Below are 20,664 nucleotides of genomic sequence, written 5' to 3' on the forward strand. Positions count from 1 at the left end.
GTTATGCACAGGAATCATACCCATGTGTTAAATCTTGAGGCACCTGACTCCTGGTGGAGCAGGACTGCCAAGCATTTCTCCTGTTAGCTTGAAGTTTTTATCCATTGCCAGGGGTACACTCCAAACTGCAGCAGTGCATTGCCTCCTTTTTACCTTTCCCTTCCTCCTTTTTACCTTTCCCTTCCTCCTTTTCCTACACAAGCTAAGCAGGTTATTTCCAGCTGGCACCCACAGCAAGGGAACAAATCTAACTATTGCAAAGCAAATACATGCTTTGAAGACTCAGGGGTCTGGAACTGTGGAATTATGAAGAGCAGCCAGAATGTGTTGAATATATATGGTCATCTGCATTTACATTTACCTCCTGTCTCAGCTCTGAAAGGTTGTTGCTCACCTCATTTCCTCTCATCTCTGCTGCCCCCACAGGGGGAGAAGGGATCCCATGAATTGCATGGCAGTGCAAGATGATGTCCCACTCAGCAGCAACTCAACAGCAACACTTGGAAGTTCATCACATCCCCATTTCTCTAAGGCATTAAATCTCCTCATGTACCAGAGCCAGTCTTACTATTTTCTTAGTAACTGCCTCAAAGATTCTATTCGGGCCACAAAGTCAAAAATCTTCCAAAATCTGCCTGTGATGAAAGTACATAAATCTTCCACTTGCAAACTGCTCATTAAGACTATTCCCACCATTGGCAGAATGTACTGGTGGTGAATAGTGGGTCAAAAAGCTAATTCCCCTGCAGTCCTTTTACTGTCCTTAATGATTACTGAGAGTCCGGAAATGAGAGCAAAAAAGTATTTCATTCTTTATTCAACATGAAATCATCGTGATTTATATTCCTGAAAAATTAATAAAATGCCTCTGAGACAGACCATCTCTGCTGCCAGGCTTGCACAATGTATCTGCTTTATCTGCTGACCTGTGCAGAAATGTAGGAGAGAATAAAACTTCTGCTTCCAGGGCTGCATTTACTGTAAATTTCCATTCTTCCAGGAAAATTCGGACAGACAAATTTAGCAGCTCAGCTCTGACTTAAAGGGCACTTAGCTGTTATTTGTTCCACTAATGCTTTTGGGAAAAGGCCTGAGAGTTGGATTTGGTGCCAGGATTGAAGACACACACAGGGCCTATGCAAGATGCTGGAAAAGCATGGAAAAGATTTCTTTCTCTTAAGCTTTCCCTATAAACTATCCCCTCATCCCTATAAACCAAATCCTCCGGAGCTCACACCAAAGCAGCTCCTTCCATACCAGGGTTCCTCTTCCCACAAATCCCAGCACTATCCCATGCAGACAACAGCACTTGCTTTCCTGTACCCAGCTTAATTGGGTGTTGTCAGATCTACCCAATTCAGCCAAACCAACAGCATCCCAATTCCCCTGTACTTTGTTACATGCCACAAATATTCAACTCAAACCAGCCCAAACTCTTGGTTATTCTTGGTGATGATGGCACAGGCTTCACCACCAGCCACAGAATAAATGCCATAGTTAAGAGGGTGCAAGGGAGGGGAAAAGTAGAATGTGCTATTCAGGCTTTAAAACTTTAGGTTCATTTTCTTAGCAAACCATTCACTTATCGTCCTACTTTATCCTGTTTCCTTGTGATCTTACTTTTCTCTCCTGTGAAACTCTGTTCTGTCCTCCCAAAGAGGAAGCATTTTCAAGAATACCCACAGACTTTAGGAAGCAGACTTACATCCAGGGTAATATTAACACAAGTGTGAAAAGTCACTGTGTTTCTAAGAGGGCAGAATGATCACTCTCTTAGATCATTTTAATCCTCCTTCACGTCAAAAAATGAAGGAGGATTAAACATGAGCTCAAGTCACTGCAGTTGCTGCTTGAATGGAGAAAGCATCTCCCATCACTATCCTCTCCACTCCTGTGTTATTGATAATTATTTTCAGATTTAGAAACGATCCCTGTTTATTGACTTTGAAATAATTGCTGAATAAGTTAATCAGCAGCCAGGACAACGCTGACAGTGCAAAGGAAGTCAAGCACAATTGCTGCACCACCTTTTGTACCCTTGTCTTTATAAAGCCTTAGCCCTTAAAGCTGGAGATGCTATTTACCGCTCTGCCATGTAACAGCTGTGTTGGTGAGTTAGAATTTTCATGCAACGAAAATCCTAAACAGAACCAAAACAAAAGGACAATTGGAAAGCAGCTATCGAGCAATAAACTTCTCTTACTTCACTACAAAGGTCTTGAAAAGTTGTCCTTCCACTTGCTCACAAATCCAGATGCTCACATCTGCATAAGGCACACAAAAGTTGAGCCTGTATGTGCAGATTAGTTCAATACTGCACAACCTTTATCAGTGAGATGGTGAAATGTCTTTGCAGACCTGTCTGTGACACACTTCAGAAGCAGCTGAAATAGGCTTCTGGTTGCCAGCAGGCTTATCTTTTATCTTTTACCTCTGAATAACATAGCAGAGACTCTATTACCTGCATTTTTTCATGGTGTGATCTTTTAGGGACAATTTTGGGTAGCAAAGATATAAAACAAATTCTTCTCTCTTTTTCGTTCCTCTAAAATAAACACACTCTCTCCTGGGAGCTTATCTGGAAGCTTGAAATGGAGCTAATGCCTATCTCAGGAGAAAACCCAGACTGCACAACAAAATGCACGTACAGAAGGCTCTGAGCATCCTCACTCTGATGCATTATTCAAAGAATTGAAATGAAAAATCTGAAATCTTCCTCAAGCAGCTGCACTGACAAATGCAGCACATGCATTGGTATCAACAGATCACACAGCTCTGCTTCAGGTGCACCATCAGAGGGATACATTTTTCTCTTCCTGTACAAAGGAGAGATTTCAGAGAGGGCTCCAAGCACAGCTGCTGCTGCACCTTGGCCAGCTCTGCCCTGTGTGTGAGCACCACTGCTGGGACCTGCCAGTGTCCCACAGCCCTCGGTGGGTCAGCAAAGCCTCAGAACATGATCCCTAAGGAGCAAACACTGACTGCATATTTAATGTTTCCAGTGCCTCATGGAAGTTCAGACCCTTTCACAAACTTCTGTCAGCATTTTGCTGTATTTTCACCATCCTACAGCCAGGACAAACTCATGGCTGATGCTCCACCTGAATGAGACAACACAGAGTGCTGGGTGGGAGACAACTTCCTTTCCTAGGAGGGTGCCTGGGATATTTTTTCAGAGAGTTTTCTAACAATTAAATAAACTTCTTTCAAAAGCACAGTAAGCCTGTAAGTACCCCTGAACCTGAATACAATGAAAAGCCAAACTTCAAAGTGTCCTTTCCATGTTTCAGAAATATTTAATTGGATATAAACTGTATAATTGATAGTATATATGTTTTTATTTGCAAGACTTGCACAGATATACAAAAGTGCAAAAGTTCAGCTGTGCCAAATCAAAATGCTGAACTCTGGACCATTTAATCAGTTAATTGATTTTCAATTTGCCCAATTTTGAGTTTCTTCTGTCTAAAGGAAGATGCAGTTCTGACTCTATTAGTTCATTATGCTGTAAATCAGAGAAAGAAGAAATAGAAAAGACCAGCAGGAGACGGAAACATTATCAAGTTTGACAGGGATGTTCAATAAATTTTTTCCCAACATCCTGTTCAATATCATTTCAGTAATAAGAGTGAAATAAATTCTAGACATTTTGTTCTTTAAGTGAAATGTTACCATTTCATTTTTCTAAAAATGATTCAAACAGAAATGAAAGAATAGCTGCCAAAAGTTCTTCATTAACAAAGACCCCCTAAGGGAGGATAAAAAACCTACACATCCAAGCTCCTGGCATTTATTATCATAACTCCTGTCAAGAAAGGAACAAATTGTTCAGCTGTATTGCATAAGTTTTCAATACAGAATCCATAAAATTTAATTCATGGAATAAACCTCTTGGCAACTGCTTTCTAGTTAAGTAAAGCTGCTTTATTTCCAGATTAGTGATCTTGTTTTGGAGGTAATTACATTTTAAAATTATACTTTTTCTCAATATTACTTTGAAATGTCTCTTTCTTAATAGATCAGTACATAGAACCAGGCTTCTCAGTTCTTCTGATAAAAACTTTGATCAATATTTAATTATTTTAGTTACTCTCAACTAAAAGGCCTCATATTCTAGAGTTTCATACCAACTTTCACTGAGGTTGTGATTCCTCTGAGCCTTTTGTTAACATCCCAAACACAACAAAACAGATTATCAGATTTTTCCTTTTAAGGTTATTTTTAACTAGAATTCTTCCTTGTCCTAAACTGCTGACAAAAAATAAAATAAAATAAAATAAAATAAAATAAAATAAAATAAAATAAAATAAAATAAAATAAAATAAAATAAAATGTTAAGCAGAAAATATGTCGTTTATCAGAAACGCTGGATAGAAAATACAAACACACAACCATCTGCAAAACCATCCTGCTAGAGCCCAAGGATACTGAAAGAGTAGACATCAGATAGATCTGTAGGGCAAAAGAGCCTTGGTGTTCATGTAGGATCATGGAATGGCTCCTGGTCATTCCAGCTGAGAGACTGACCCCTCCTGTGGTTCTTCATCTTCACTGGAGATCGCTGCTCCTCGCCCCTATGTCAAATATTTACAGAAAAAAAGAACCAGTTTGTGAACTTTAAAGTTGTGGTAACCACTGAAGAAATGTATAACTAGAGAAAATAGAGGGGTATTTGTCTTATTTGACTAAAAATCCAAACAGCCATGGGGGGCTCCAGTCCTGAGTGGAGATAACTCACATTTCCGGACACGCCGGAAAACGTGTGGAACACAAGATGTGACTTGAAATCTTATCTGGCTCCCACTGACTGCAGGGGTGGCTTTAACAAGAGTAGGGAAGGCTCCTTAAAGTCTCTCTTTTAAAACATGAATGCTCAGCCTACCCCTCCCAGGCTGAATAGAGGACTGTTACAACACTGCTTCAACAGCCCGTGGAGCTTTAGTGACAACAGCGGGCAAGAAAAGGAGCTGTTAGCAAGGAGAAAAATCATTCAGCCCACTCTCCTTCTACTCCCTTTAAGTCCCAGGCAAAAAAAAAGCTGGCCAAGTACAGTCAGTGTGACATATGCTGATGGTGGGGGCCACTGAGGGTCTCATGATGCAGTAATGGGAAGACAAAGAATCCAGCTCTTCTCACTCTGAGAATAAGACAGGTCATGTTTTCAAGATGGTTAAGAAAGGACAGATTAGTTGAGAACAAGTTGCAAAGAAATCTAGAAATCCCTTATTCAAGCAAAGGCCCTAATTATCTTGCCCAGTTCTTGGGAAACAGGGACAAAAGTGCTGCTGAAGGCAGCATCAGGTGGTTTCTGCTTCCCAAAACTTAGTGCACCCCCAGAGAAATAGGAGCATAACTACAGAATACATGGGTCTTAGTCAGAATTAATCTACAGAATTAATTCAAGGAGGTTACCATTTCAAATGTGCTTTTTCACTAAAGATTTGAGCATTTCTTGGTATTAAACAGGACAGCAAGATCCAGTTTCTTCTTCCCAGTTCTCCAGTGCCGTATGTGAGTAACACCAACCTCATAATTATCCCTTATTATTTGTTTTTCACCCTTTTCATTAACTCTCCTCTGCTTCTTTAGAAATTCCGTTTTAAAATTGCTGATCTCACCGAAAGCCTTGATGTTGCACCGTGTTCTCCTGTCCCAAATCTTTGCTTTGGCTCTCCAGTTCCCTCTCTAATGAAGATTTCGATCATGTCACTGTTTGCTTTGCTCTCAGCCCCTTTGACTGGCCGTGAGCACGTTGAACTCCCTTAACCCCAGAGGAAGCAACTGTAAACCCGTCAGGGTTAATGGGCCACGGGCTGGTGGTTTCACTCCCTGCTCTCCCGAAGGCAGCAGGAGAGTCCTGCAGCCTGACCTTCCAGGGAGAGGGAGGGAAGGAGGAGGTCTGGCTGAGGGAGCCAGGCACGCTCCTGTGTTTTCAGTAAACACTGCCTGGAAAATGGGGCTGCTTTATAGCCCAGATTAGAGACTAAGATAGATAGCAGCTGGCTGGGATGGAGGAGCCCTCTGAGGGGAACTGCAGGGGAGGAATGTGCCAGGAATCAGGCAGAAGTTGCTGCAGAGAAATGCAAAGCAACGTTGGCTTTGCTGAAGGTTGTAGAAGGGGTAGAGAATTAAATTAATGACATCCTCTGCTGCCACCAAAGCTGTGCAGCTGCTCAGCCACTGCACAGACCTTCCTTACTGCTCTCCAGCTCAGCTGAGGGATCTGAGGCATCTGAGCCTCATTCACCGTGGATTCAGCTCCCTCTCTAAAAATTATTTGTGAGGGTTTACATGTTCTGGGGACTGCAGCTCGTCCAGGAGAGTCCAAATTACCACAGGCACCATTAGGGGTGTGTTTAAAGCAGTTCCCAGCTGTTTGCTGTGAGGCTACACTGCTCAGAGTGTTGGAACTCGCTGGTTCAAAGCTTGCTGAAAAAGTCTGCACGTGATTCCTCCTGTCACCACTGTGAAAAGAGCCCAGCCCAAACCAATTTGTCTCCAGAAAAGAGCAATAGAAAGACATTTCCAGGCAAGACACTGCAAAGCAGTGCAGGTTGTGCCTAAAGAGATGACCCAAGTGGAAGAGTGGGTGCCAATGGCACAAGCACAGGACATGTCCTGCATGGCATGTCCCCTTGGTGGAACATGATCTCAGGGCACCTGATCACTTGCTGCCTTGAACTCAGGTTTATTTTGGGAATTTGCTCATTTAAGTCACTTCCTTAGTTCATCATTTGCAAAATTAGATTGTGTTGTGTATGAATGCTGAGAGGATAAAATCAATTAATGATTCTGAGATATTCAACTGGAGTGGTGGTGCACTGGGTCACCTAGACTGATTAAAGATGTGTGAATCAGGGTCTTTTTCAGCAAGTTCCAATAAATACCTTTTTCTTACTTTACTTAGTTAGTTTAGCCCTATAAAAGCTACATGAAAGGAACAAATGCTGTGATTCACACATTTCCTCTTTTCCTCCCTTCCCTGATTTTCTGGCTAATGTACCATCAAATATCAAGATATCTAGGATGAAGCAGCTGCTTCATTCAGCCACAGATTCGGTGCTCTCATTGACCTTCTCAAGATGGTTATTGAAACCATTTCAGAGAATACTGGTCTACTGTTTTGCCTTTTTTTTTTTTTTAAACTTCTGGACCAATGTTGTTAAAATAGCCCAGCAGTCCTATTTTTCCTGAATTTTAAAAATTCTGAGTGAATTTCTTGGTGCATCTGGCAAGACTGGAAAAGCAAACTGGTTTTCAACTTCTTTTTTCTTTTATTTCATGTTGCATTGCAGCCACACTTCTCTCTAGGGCCAGTATGTACCACACCCTCCCACTTGCTATCCCCAGGAATAAAAGCTTTTGACTGCAATAGAATCAGTGTGAGTTTAAATTCCTTTACAGCATGGACCCCAAACACGGTCTGGCTCTTGGTGTAGGAATCCCAAAGCCAATTTGATTTTCTTTTGCTTGTTTTTGTCATTCCCATAACAAAAAACTAACTTCACATGCAGGGTCAGATGCAACATCCTGGTCAGTTAAGGCATCCAAAACCTAAACTTCAGTCAGGAATCTCATAACTGGGACACTGGCAATTGGATTTCACCTTTCAATAACCACACCAGCCTTATGGCTCCTGCACTCCTAGAAACCAAGGCACTACCCACCTACTGTGATTTTGAGCAATAACAGAATAACAATTCCCATCTTTCAATGTCATATGACGAAAGTACCCTGTATGAGGTGGGTGCTTAGAAGACAGTTGTTTGCTTGGATAAAAAGGGAGTGCAATTATTTTGAAGCTTAAATTTGAAAAAGACTGAGGAATGAATGATGTTTTCAATGAGTAGCAGAAATGCAGCCATAGCCCGGTTCTCACTCTGTGGAACAAACCACTGCATCCACAAATATCTGCTTTTGATTTGGGGGAATCTTGGCTCTGCTTCCCAAGGCATTGACTATCACAGAACCACTCAGACTGAAAAAAAACCTTAAGATCATTGAATCCAACCATTAACCCAACACTCCCAAGTTCACCACTAAATCATGTCCCTGGGTGCCACTCATCTTTTAAGCCCATTTTATAACTACAGAAGAAGACTTTTCACTGAGGAAATAAAGTCTTCCAGATGGAATATTCTCTGTTTAATCCCTCAGGTAACCAGTAAGTTTATAAGTTACAGTTAAACATTCAGTATATTTTGTCAGGAGAGAAACGTGAATGTGAAGATTGTTTTGCCTGGTGTGAGAAGAAGATTTTGGAAAGCATGCAGGACTAGCTGGGTAAATAGAATTGCTACATATGGAGCAGAAAAAATAATAATTTTCAGGATCCTTAGGCACATGTGGGTACAGGGAGTTCACAGAGGATTATGATTTCCTTCTTTCTGAATTCATAAAGGCAACATTTCACTGCAAAGAAAGCTCTGTTCATGGATTGAGTTTAAAGGAAATAGCCTGGAGGTTGCTCTAATCCTGCCAGGGGGATTCAGGACAAGAAGTCTCAGATTCCCAGCCCTGGATAGGCAGCAGTGAGACAGAGGGTGCAGCAGGTGGGGTCAGTGGGAGGCACAGTGTCCAGAGGATGGATGGGGCAGGTCCTCAGCTGCTCTAAATCGAGGGGCTCCAGTGCTTTACCTGCAATCTGATCCCCTGGTTACACCCTGTATGTTCATGGCAGAGGGAGATCTAACAGCCCATCTCCCCAGCATTTCACTGCTTCATCCTGCTGCTTTTCCCAGAAAGCTTTTACCTCTTCTTACATGAAATGCTGGAGTGCATCTGTATCTCTAAGATGTCTCATTTTCCATAATGCTCGTAGCTAACTGAAATATTAAATATATAAAGTGCCAGCCTCTTATTATTTAAAGCCTAAATTAGGATAATTACCATAATTAAGACAAATGCTTTTTTCAGTCTATTATGCCTTAGCTTCTCCTGAAGGCAGATTCATTATCTGCAGGCCAGCTTTTATCTAGCAGTGAAAGCATTATTGAAATTGGTACCATTAAAGTTCATTGAGACATGAGCATCACCACTTACCTGAATATTACTGATTTCTCCACTGATTGTCTGGGTGAACAGATTTGGGCCTCATTAGAAAGATCAAGTATTAATTAAAAAGAAAAGGTGAGACAGCTCAGCCCACAGTGGGTGACACAGTAAAGCCATTCCAGCAGCACAAGCAGAATTTTAATTCCTGCTGTATTAAGTGCATATATATCTATTTAAATGCATGTTTCTTTGATGGTTGCTTTTAGTTTTGGTGGGAGGAGGGCAAAATTCTACAATTCTGTGGAAATTGTACTGGAAACATGAAAAGAAAATTACAGAAATCATTAACATAGATTGAAAATGGTGAAAGCCATGAAATCAAATCTCACTATGTTTCCAGTTTGGAATTTACTTATAAAAAAGAGGAACAAAAGAACATGCATAGACATTCTTTAACTAGCCAAGTGGGATACTAATATGAGATTTGCAGCACGAGCTTCCTCACTGACAGTATTCAAGCCCACCTTGAGATGCACTGAGGTCTGGCCTTCATGGCCACAGGTATGGGGGTATTTTGCTCATGTCTCTCAGCTTCCAAGATAAACAGAATTAATTTAAAGCATGAAGTTCTGATGGGCTGCTCTCTGAAGCAGAATAACCACAAGGACACACTGCATATCACCACTGGAGCTGCAGCACAAACCTCTACACCCAGAGCCACTGCTGGGGCTCACTTTGGAGTTACCAGCTCCCTGGAATACCTGCAGCCACCAGGGCACAAGATTTCAGCCTTCTGAGAAAATAAAGTCCAGTTCAACTCTTCTTTTCGGTTGGTAGCTCATATCACAGTGTGCACTCATAAAAGCAGTGCTATTTTATTAAAATATAATGTCAAATTTATGGGAGCAGCAATATAAACTTTATTGCATGTTTTATTGTTACCTAGCATTCCTTGCAATAAGGGCATCTCAGTCCCTCTTGTGCTTCTGGAAAGGATTGCTTTCCTGTAAGATCAGCCTGGCAATGAGCACACCCCAGGATGCCATTTTCCTTAATATAAGAAAGTCCCTTTTATGTTCCACTACGTGTTTTCTTCTTCATAAAAAGCCCAAGGGCCTGCTCAGAGGCCCAGGTAACACACTGCAGGGAAAAAGGGAGGTGTGGGGCAGAACATAGCAGAGGATAGGGTGGAGTCACTGCATTGCCCCTGTCCCCACACACTTCCAAGACTTCCAGGTTCCCAGAGCACACATTTCTTGTGAACAATTCCCCATTCTTACCACCACTAAACCTTTTGAGTCTTCTCTGGCAAACCTGAGCCTTGGCAATCAGAAACTCAGAGAGGATCAACTCTGGCACCAAAGCTGGCCTTCAGACTTTCAAAAAATTTCATCACCAGGCTAAAATTCAGGGTCTTTATTTGCTGCATTTTGCTGCAAGCTGAAAACCCCAACTCCACTCTTGCTGGCTGCCCACAGTCACAGTGGCTGCCCACTGTCAAATCTGTCCTTACAAATTAGTTCTTATCAGAAGGCAGAAAGTTCAAGTGGGGTCTCTGTGATCTGGATATCTGGTTTCCATTTTTAGGAGTAAAAGCCATTAAAGTATCCTACCCTTATTTTCTTTTCCTCTTTGGTGAGTCTGTGGTATGCCAGGAATGCCAGCTGTTCATTTAATACCACTCATTACTGTATCTAGACCATATTTCTTTCACCTACCACGTGACTAAAAAGCTCTCTGGAAGCTGACAGTGCAGAGCAGAACCTTTCCATGGCAAATGGTGCTGTGCCCAGAAGTGTTGGTTTTCTGCTACAAATGATCAATCTTTGTGGCAGTCACTTTGTTGGTCCACCTAGAATTATGGTTCACAGGTTGTTCATTTCTGGGAGCTGAAAGAGTTTTTTTAAGCAATATAAAGATTCTCAACTGTCCAAGGTAATTTCCCTGTCCTGGCTGCTGGAGTAGCCAAAGCCTTTTCTAGAAGATCAGGAATGAGCATCTTTAACAAAACTCACTATACATGCAAAGCTGGGTTTGGCAGAGTTTATCATAAATTACCTTAAATCTCTCTTACATTTGTGTAAGAGTCCTTTAGCCCAGCAGACAATTATTTGACTGTTCCTTTTCCACTGTGGACAACCAAAACACCAGCTCTCATGATTCCACTACTTATCCCAACAGGGTCTACTCAGCACAGCTGTTCAAACATTTGTTAAATCACTGCCCAGCAAATAACAATCTGGTGCAGAATGCCTGTTCCTCATTTCCACTTAACCATAGCAATACTTGACATGCACTAAAAAAACATATGCTGCATTCACAAAAAAAAAACCCCATTTCATCTTAATCAACAGCAGCCTGCAAGTCTCAGGGGGTACTGGGAAGTTCCATAGGTAAGCAGTGTCTTAAAGGCTGTGAAAGATGAATAGATTAATTCATCCTGAAACCTAATTCCTAACAATGTGCATGCAGAAGTTCAAACAATCTGATTTTATACTTTGGTGCCCAAAGGCTGGGCCTGATTCTGAATCTATTAATTTAGTTTCTATGTATTGTAGCAGAATCAACTATCCTTTAAAAATACATGGGATCTGCTGGGATGGACACTCAGCAAACAGAAAGAAGAATGCCCAGCACTAACACATTAATGTGAGCAAACAGAGCCGTGAAGTGACTAGCTGAAAGAAAATCAACTACGGAGTCAGGGAGCAAAATTCAAATTTTCTGAATTAATTTGCAAGCCCCTGGACCCTTCTGGGTTCCCAAACATGTCCTGATTCCCTACAAAATCTTATTATTGCACCCTTAAAGTTTAGACAAGCGAATGAAAAGTTTGTCCTGATTACTGAGCTGTGAGTAAAGAAATACTTCCTTCCCTGCTTCTCTCCCTTTCCTACAGGGATCTTAGCAAGAACTTTATGAATTAAGCAAGAAAAGAGGCCACTTAACTTCCTGATGCCTATTTCTCTGCTCCTGCTCCAGGACTGCAGAGCCACACTACACCTCCTGGAATTTGTCAGGAGTGATGTAATGAGCAGCCAAGCCCACCCAGGGCTGAGGCTGCAAACACACAGGGAGCCTTCAAACAGTTTTAGCCGAGCTGCTGCCTGGCAAAATATCAGAGCCCTGTTGCAATTCTGCACACAGGTGAAAGCTGGAGAATCCACACAGCTTGTTCCCTCCCAAAAATGTGCTCAGTCTCATGGCTAAGGAAGTGGTGCAGCCTGCTAGTGATCCAAGGAAAATGTGGGTGCCTTCAGCAGGCAGCACAGGACTGCAGCTCCCTTCCAGGACTGCTCTGACTGCACACTCCGTGTCTTTGGAGAGTCCATCCCTGCTTGTTTCCCTCTTTAGAGAATTCCATCTTCTCCTTATAACCTTACTATCAACTAAAACTTCCAAATCTTTCCACCTTTCTGTCTCCCTCTCTGAGAAAAGTACAAAGCACTGTGTTCATATTTTTTAACACTGGTCAAGGCTGCATTTGCTACTTGCACCAAATGTATTTGTTTTCCTCGGTGAATCTCTCAGCTACCAGGGCTTGCAACCCTCAAACAGCACCTCTCACTTAGGCAGGAATAAAATAATAAGCACCACTTCTAAAACAGGAAACTTATTTCCCATAACTCACCTAAGCCCTTTCCTCTCAAAAAGTCTGTAACTCTCATGGCAGTCAGTTGTTTTACTTTAATGTGATGCATAGTGACATAAAACATGTCATATTAGGATTGGTGTAAACACAGTAGTGTGTTCTTTGTGTTTGACTTGTTCTCACATGACATAGAAACCAAAATATAAATGTTATATTTTTTTTTATCAAGCATTTGCAAAAAAAAAAGCGTACATCTTTCAAGAGAGCTTTTTTCCACTGTAGTGTTCTGAACCATAGGATCTGTCTTATTTGTCCAGGACATGCCACTGAACACAGGGAGATCCCTCTTTTAAGTGAGGCTGTTTCATGGTGAAAGGGTTGGAGCAAAAAGCCTCTTGAGGTATCATAAAATGTATTAAAATTAATATATTACAACCTAAAAAAAGCTATGCCCAGTGTTTAACACTGAGTTGTGTATTTATTAATAAAGGTTGCTCTTCTATTAGATAAGACACTAATAAAGGAGATTTTACAGCTTGTTCTCTTTCAAAACCTCACACAGAATGGACAGTTGGAAAACTAGGCCTCACTGGACTGTGAGATTACCCTGCAAAAATATACAGAGAGATAACTTTAGCTTGAAAGGCCAAACCCCACTCCAAGGAGATGGAACAAAAATGTTCATTATGAACTTCTGGGTCTTACCCTCCTGAGGCACCAGGCAAGAACTGCAAAGGGATTGGAGGGAGATTCCATTTGATCAGAATGAAGATTTAGGATTAAGTTTTGACCTTTGCTGCTAAATCTCAGGGAAATGTTAAATGATGTATAATGCCCTGTCCTGCATTGAGAGAGGCCCTATGAAATGTTTTACTGATCCCTGGGGGTTTAGGATGCAATCATCAAGCTCTCTGTTTCAGTGTTAAAATCAGATATTAAGAGTCTAGGGAAAAAGAAAGTTTAAGATCTTCAGGTAAAGGACTATGTTGAATCCTAATGGACTATTAATGCACCAGTCCAAATGCAAAAATCACATGTGAGAGGAGAGTTTTCAGCAGCTTAATTAGGATTATGAATCCCAGTGAAGGAAAAAATAGTTTAAGTGCTACTGGACAGATGAATGATAGCAAACCATACCTGTATGAAAGTTCAATTTCTCGATGTTTAAGAGCTCTTTCATCTTGCTAATTGGGAACTTTAGCTCTCAAAATCTGCAAGAAAAGTAAATTACAAGAGAAGAATCCAGAAAGACTTCAGTCAGGCAAGCTGAGGAAGCCCAGGAATCCAGCCTAGCTGTTACATAAACTTGGGTGCAACTTGGCTTCTGCAGCTTTAAATAGAATCTACAAACTAACAAACCCCCTAAAATCCAAAGGAGCTCAAATTATGTTTTTTAAATCAGCATTTACTCCGTGCTCACTCTCTGGCTGCTTCACCACACCCACCTTCACCAGGGAAGTGCTGATGTCATGGATGTTTTAAAGCCTTTCTCATGAAAAGATAACTTCTGTAAAATCTCTGTGGTTGAACCATGTTCCAGGACAGAAGGCAAAAGTCTAAAGCAAAGCATCAGCCCTCCTAAGCCAAGCACAATTCTCTCAGGTATCTGTGCTGTGTTTACAGCCAGGCTGTGGGGAAGGTTTGAGCAAAGCTCTCTGGTGCTTCCAGAAGGAAAGCACTTGTGCCCATCCTGCATCCTCCAGCCACAACCAGTGAGCCAAATGTCACAGGAGTCCCTTTGGGTTCCTTTATTTAGTCAAATTAGATATGGCTGTGGTGGCTTCTCCCATCATAATTTCCACCTGGAGCTGAAGTATTCAGCATTCCCTGGACTGTGCTCCTTCAACTTGGACATAAAGTTACTGATTTTGCAGAATTTCTGATGAAAGCACAGTATTCCTAAAGCACAAGTTCCTGAAAATAGATATCACGACTGTTGTATACAACCCCTGAAATCATACATGAGGCACTGTAAACAGGGGTTTGAAACACAGTCATTCCTGAGAGATGGACACCACAAGGAAGTAGAATTCCTGGGTTAATGAGAGTTTTTTGGGAAGTAGATCTGCCACACCAGGAGCTCTGCCCAGAGCAAAACACCTCAGGGACGTGGAGGTGGTGAAGACATCACTGAACAGTCAGTGTGTAACCAACGGGAAGATTTCCCAAGCAGGCTTGAGGGAACAACCTGGTGAAAGCCTGAATGGCTTGGGTTTGTTTTGTGCTCTGAAAGAGCTGATTTTCAGGTAATAATAAGAGTATTTCACAGTGCTGAAAGAGGGCCGTGCCAATCAAATAATTGCTCCATTGTTCTGCTGATGCTTTCCAGTCCCTCTCCAGTACCTCCAGTCTGACAGTCCTTCATCGAAACGAGAGCACTTTGCCAGAGCACTTTGCTGTTTGGGGGTTTTTTTGTTTGTTTTGTTGGTTCTTTTTCCTCTGTACTGGTTCTACCCTTCTCTTGAGGAGCACTGTAGAATATCTGTTTATGAGAGTGGAGCCTGATATCAAAGAAAGGTTTAATCTTTTAACTGGAAACATTTTTTAAGTAGCAGTGAATGTATGAATTTATTCTGTTCAGAACTCAGAGTATCTTTACTCCAAAAGCATGTTTCAAATTTTGTCTACAGCGATTTAGACTATTTCAATAGGTTATGTACTGTTTTATTTTTCAGTTAAAGTCCCCCAAAAAGAATTTAAAATGTGTTCTCTTTTTGCCCGTTGCTATGGATTTTAAGTGCTTAATGTATCGAAAATCCCACTTTGGCAAATTAGTTCCAGCTTTAGTTCAGAAAATGAAGAATGCAGCCACAGCACAGGACTAGCTTGATTTAGGCATAAGGAATAAAGCAGGATTTATTTAGCTATGAGCATAGAAGAATAGTCTTTTTAATGAAATAATTGGGTTTGTACCTGTAGCTAATGTTCTTGTAACAATCCTAATTAACCCACTGTTGAGTTTTAATAATTTGGTAATTTCAAAATGCTTCTGGAAGTGCAAGTATGCGGGGAAATAGGGGAGATGAGCTTCACACTAGGAGGGCAGACTGTTTATTAGATTTAAATGTGCAGGTGGGAAGATATAAACAAGCCAAACAAGGCTTTAGATACAGATACTTGTTGCTGTATTTTTCCTTTTAATATTTACTTTCTGTTTATGCTACTTTCCCTCAGAGGAAGTCACAGCATTTTTCAAGTATCAAAATTAATTTTAAAATTCTGTTTCTAGGACTGGATTCCCACATGAACACATTCCAGAGACCTCCAACACAGTTGCTAGAAATAGCACTGCAGAGGCAAAAATGTAACTGTGCAGAATTGGTGTTTTTGAGCATTTAGGCTGTTCTCTCTCACTGGAATTTACTGTGACTAAATTCTTTTGAACTGTTTCAAAATTATAAACCATAGAATATAATATTTACCTGTGAAAATAAAAGAAGATTAGACATGGCCCCTTTTAAGAGCAGAGTGCCATCCATGACCTCTTGCAGCTTTTTATAGAGCTATTTATTCAGTTTACAGTGTGTATTTTGAGTGTATACACAGCATAAGAATTAGATCTCTTGCGTGATACAACTTTGTTCTGAGGACTAAGGGAATGTGATACTGGAAGTTCTCTATGAACTGTCCGAAAAGGTTTTCCCTACAAGTTTTTTTTGGGGGGGAACTAAACAGAAAAATGGGTAAATGCAGTTCGGGTGTCAGCAAAGACCAAGTCTAGATAGCCTTTTATATTTCAAAATCTCTATTTATCTAGAAGTTTTATTTCTCAGCCTCTAGTTTGCATGTCTTTGACAACCCTCATTCACAGCATATGCAAATACTGAATGTGTTACTGTTAGAAGTAACATGAGATGATTTATTATCCATTTAATCAGATGAATCTGTTAATTCCAGATGCCAGTAGTTTTGAATTCTATCAATATTTGCATTACCAGTAACTGGAAGTCAGCTGAGCACGGGGTTAGTTTAGATTTATGGAGGCCTATTAGAGGGGGTTTAGTATTTTGCATATTTAATGTGGGCTCCTTTAGGATATCTAAGGACACTGCTGAATTTCTGCTTTTCCCTTGATCACTTTTGGCCACTGCTGGAGGCAGGACACTGAGCTGGATGTGCCACCAGCCTGACTCCATGTAGCTTATTACATATTCTACAAGTATTTCATGTATAAAGAGCAGACAAGGTATTTACACCCTGCATTACCAGGACTCTGCTTCACACTGAGTATCCTCCATTCTCCAAACCAGGACTGTAGTTACACAAGAATTGTTAAGCAGCTAAATTAGTTGAAATTATGGGCTGAGTCACCGTTGCATCTCCAAGCACAGCACTTTTATGTTGGCTTAGAAGTATCTTCTACTTATTTTTCTGAACTTCTACTTATTTTTTGGTAAATTCACAGAAGCATGAAGCAGTTGTGGCCAAGCCAGTGCCATAACAGGCATTCCCAGAGCAGCAGGAGTGAGCCCAAGGAGCTGCAGAGCTGTGACAGAGCTCAGAGTGATGCTGGTGGCAGCACAGCCCCAACCTGGGATCAGCTACACCCCTGAATGCCCCACTGCATTCCCATAAACACTCTTGGTGCTCTTTCCATTAATAGCACATTTTCAAGCTGAAAACCACGAACACACATCCTTGGAACATTCAATTTGGGGAATTGGGAAAGTGTGTTCGTCTCCTCTGGCTCCTTTTTTCTCTATGTTCTTCCTTAATAAGGCCTCAGCATTTCACAGCCACTGAAGAATCCAAGGAATGCCATTAACCAAGATACCACCCTGCTAATTAAAACTAAATACTTGTTCTGAAAGAATTCCATAGGAAATCTCAAGTCTTACACACAGAAACTCCTTTTAAAGCCAAAATATTAAAGCTTTGTGCTCTCCAGGTGATGTCTCAACCTTTTATTTTTTTGCCTTTGCACTCTTTCCCAATAATTATTCCATCACAATCATAAGACTGTATCATTATTCTTTTAGTGCTTATAAACCCCAGTTTTCAAGTTTTAGTCTCAAGAGCTTGTTCTCTGCTTGCTGGGCTGCTTTTAGAGTGTGACTGTACCTGCCTTTATCACAGGGGAGAGAAAAGAAGAAGGGGAAGAAGGGAAGAAAGGATTAAAGGGTGTGGTGGACGAAATAAATTGTTGGAATTTATGTTCACTTGGGACAAGGAAAGATATGTTAGTGGCTGAGAAAGGAGGAAAAACCATCAAGATTAGCCCACAATCTTCATCTAATTGAAATGTACATATTTTCTATAATTTTACATTTTTCTGAACAGACAGATAAAAACTGCAGCTCAGGTTTGTTCTCTGCGAGTTGTCACACGTAAAGACTTCTTCATAAAGAATCTGTTTAGAACCCCAGGAGTGGCAGGAAATCAAAAAGGCCTTTTGGCTACCAGCTACATTCACTCTGAGAAACAAATGTAGGCCCAACATCTACACATAAATATTTCAGGAACCCTGCAAATCTAAGCCATTGTTAATGGTAGAAGGAAAAACGCATTATATATGTCATAAAACTCCACTTCCCCCAATACAAACAGCTCAGAAGTCGAGCACAACTTGCTCAGATCCATCTGTTTTTCCTCCCTTCCATCACAGACAGATGTAACTTCAAGCAGTCCAGCTCAAGGCAACCCCACAAGATCAAGCAGATTTCTAGTACTGACTTTCACTGTACCTCTGTGCTTTTGGACAGCAGTTTCTTGTTCTCTCCATTATAATTCTGCAAAATGTGTCATGTCACTTCCAATGAACATGCACATTCCACTTGCCCTCATATCCTCACCCCAACGAGATTAAACCATTACCATCATTAACCACTTCATGAAATACTGCATTTGTACCCTACAGTCCTATACTGAGGCTTGTATTATTCCTTATAAACACAACACACAAATTTTATGGCTATCTGAATATAAACATATTTCTCTGAAAAGGAAAATAAATTGATAAATACAGTTATATTTGATTTCTCCATTCCTGTGGATTGCCACAGAAGGTCCAGTTCTCAAGGCTTCTCCAAACTTGTTTAAGACTTCACAGAAGGAGTTTGTGAAATAACTAAGCCTGGAGCTCAGAAACAGCATCTCATTTCACAAATGTTTGAAATGCTCTCATTTAACACTTTTTGAAATGAAATAGTGCAGGCTTTCAGGTCTGCAACATCCTGTCCTAATTTGCAATGCAAAGTTTTACAAAAAGCTTAATGGAATTAAAGCTTTTTTTTTTTTTTTTTTAATCCAGAGAATCATCCTTCAAGGCTCTCGGAGACTGGCCCTGTCATCAAAAAAGGAGGCTGAAACACTTAATTTATGTTAAATACCACATCAGGGCAGTTTAAGACAGAGGAAACTTGCTGCTCATCATCACAGTAGAAAATGGTTTGCAGCACTGCCCTTACAGAGACACTGGCACCATCCTTCCTGTGTAACAAATCACTTTACATTGTGGGAACACGGCTTTTCAGAAGATGTGCATTCGTTTTTTTGCATCAAAATGAGAAATGTCTAGAGTACTGTTACGCCTTTTTAGTAGATATATTAAGATTTAATCATACAGCTGAGACAATGACTTCTTTGCTTGCTAGTGATTAATGTTGAAACAGCAAAAGAGAGAGAAGATTCTTTTTCCTGTATTGTCAAATACAGAACTCTGCTGATCAGAGTGACACTGCTGCAAAATACAAGGAATTTTTGTTGTTCTTGTTGTTTCTTTGGTTTTTTTGGGGGGAGGGCTTTTTGTTTGTGTTTTTGTTTTGTTTCGGTTTTGTTTGTTTGGGTGGGGGTTTTTGTGTGTGTATATGGGGTGTTATTTGTTTGTTTTGGGTCACCAAGTTTTCAAAATATCTGGCTTGTGCAGACTGAGAGCGCTGAGATTCCTATACAACAAGGGTTAGGATTTATATATATATATATATGTATATATATGTATGTATGTATATACATAGGCACTGAGATTCCACATATAAAAAGGGTTTGGATTATGAATTTCAATTAAATTTCTGGTTTCTCAGCTTCGAGAGCTCTCTGTGCTATGAAGCTATTTGGTACCATCACAAGATTTTCAATCCAAATTCAAACCTGGAGCACTAAAAAGCAGAGCTACGCACTTCTGTTTAAGAAGAATGTAAAATTCTGCGCCTGAAAAGCATCGCTGGACTCCCCCTAAACTCCCCCAGAGCAAAACCCCCCACTTTCGCTCGCTCCTGCTCTATAAAAGTGAATGGTGAATAATTCAAACGTTTCATTAATTTTGTAGGAACGGGATAATGTTAAACTGGTACAAGTCTACAGCCTGAAGTGCCTGGTGCGTGGGTGCACCGCTGAGGGCTCGGCTGAGGGTGGGATTCACCTCGGGGGAGCTTCCCGGTCCCAACGGAGGGTTTGGGAGGGCAGCAAGGACAGAGGAGGGAGACTCCCACACCTGCCAGGGAATACCCGCACTGGAGGGCAGAGGCAGCTCGGGGGTAACCCAGCACAATCTGCCCAGCGCTGTGCCAGCGGCACGAGCATCTCTGTCCTTTCCCCCCTGCGGGAACCGCCGCGCTCGATAACCGGGCCGTGGGCTGGGGCATGAGGGGTGGGTGGGTGGGTGTGAGCAGCGGGACCCCGGCCAGGGGCAGGGTTGGCTCTGTACCTCGGCACACGCAGGGACTGCCTTCGCTCCTGTTCCTGACGGGGAACGGGCGGCTCTGGGGGTCCCGGGCGGCTCCTCAGCCCGCGGGCAGGGAAGGCGGGAAGAGCTGAGGGGGCTCGGAGGGAAGCGCTGAGGGGGAAGCGCTGAGGGGGAAGCGCTGAGGGGGAAGCGCTGAGGGCACGGCCGGGCCGATGGCGGCTCGGGGGGCACCGCCGGCCCCTCAGCCTCGGTGTCCCCGCCGGTCTCACCCCTCCTGCGGCTGCAGGAGCCGCCAGGGCCGGCCCTGGGCGGGGGACACACACCAGGGCTCAGGGACTGACAGGCACTGCCGGCTCTTGGGCTGACTTTGCTCTGAAACTGCAGCGGCAGAGATACCAGAACCCTCCTGCAAATCTGTTCTAGTTGTTGGCTACTCTTGTTGTGTTATGTATTTATA

The 20,664-nt window shown here is 41.8% G+C and overlaps 1 long non-coding RNA gene across 3 annotated transcripts in view; it reads left to right on the forward strand.

Annotated features, from left to right (window-relative positions):
• LOC127473750 (uncharacterized) overlaps positions 1 to 20,090 on the forward strand; it is a 39,585-nt gene extending 19,495 nt beyond the window's left edge. The window contains exons 2-3 of one of the 3 annotated variants that reach the window (XR_007905584.1): positions 5,467 to 5,511; positions 18,837 to 20,090. This is a non-coding gene — a long non-coding RNA (uncharacterized LOC127473750). The remainder of the gene's footprint in view (positions 1 to 5,466; positions 5,512 to 18,836) is intronic. The other 2 variants (XR_007905582.1, XR_007905583.1) reach the window with 2 other exon arrangements.
• The last annotated feature ends 574 nt before the right edge of the window (positions 20,091 to 20,664 follow it).

The sequence above is a fragment of the Manacus candei genome, unplaced genomic scaffold, assembly GCF_025592945.1.
Source record: "Manacus candei isolate 608988 ecotype Guabito, Panama unplaced genomic scaffold, ASM2559294v1 h1tg000037l, whole genome shotgun sequence".
Taxonomy (NCBI): Eukaryota; Metazoa; Chordata; class Aves; order Passeriformes; family Pipridae; genus Manacus; species Manacus candei.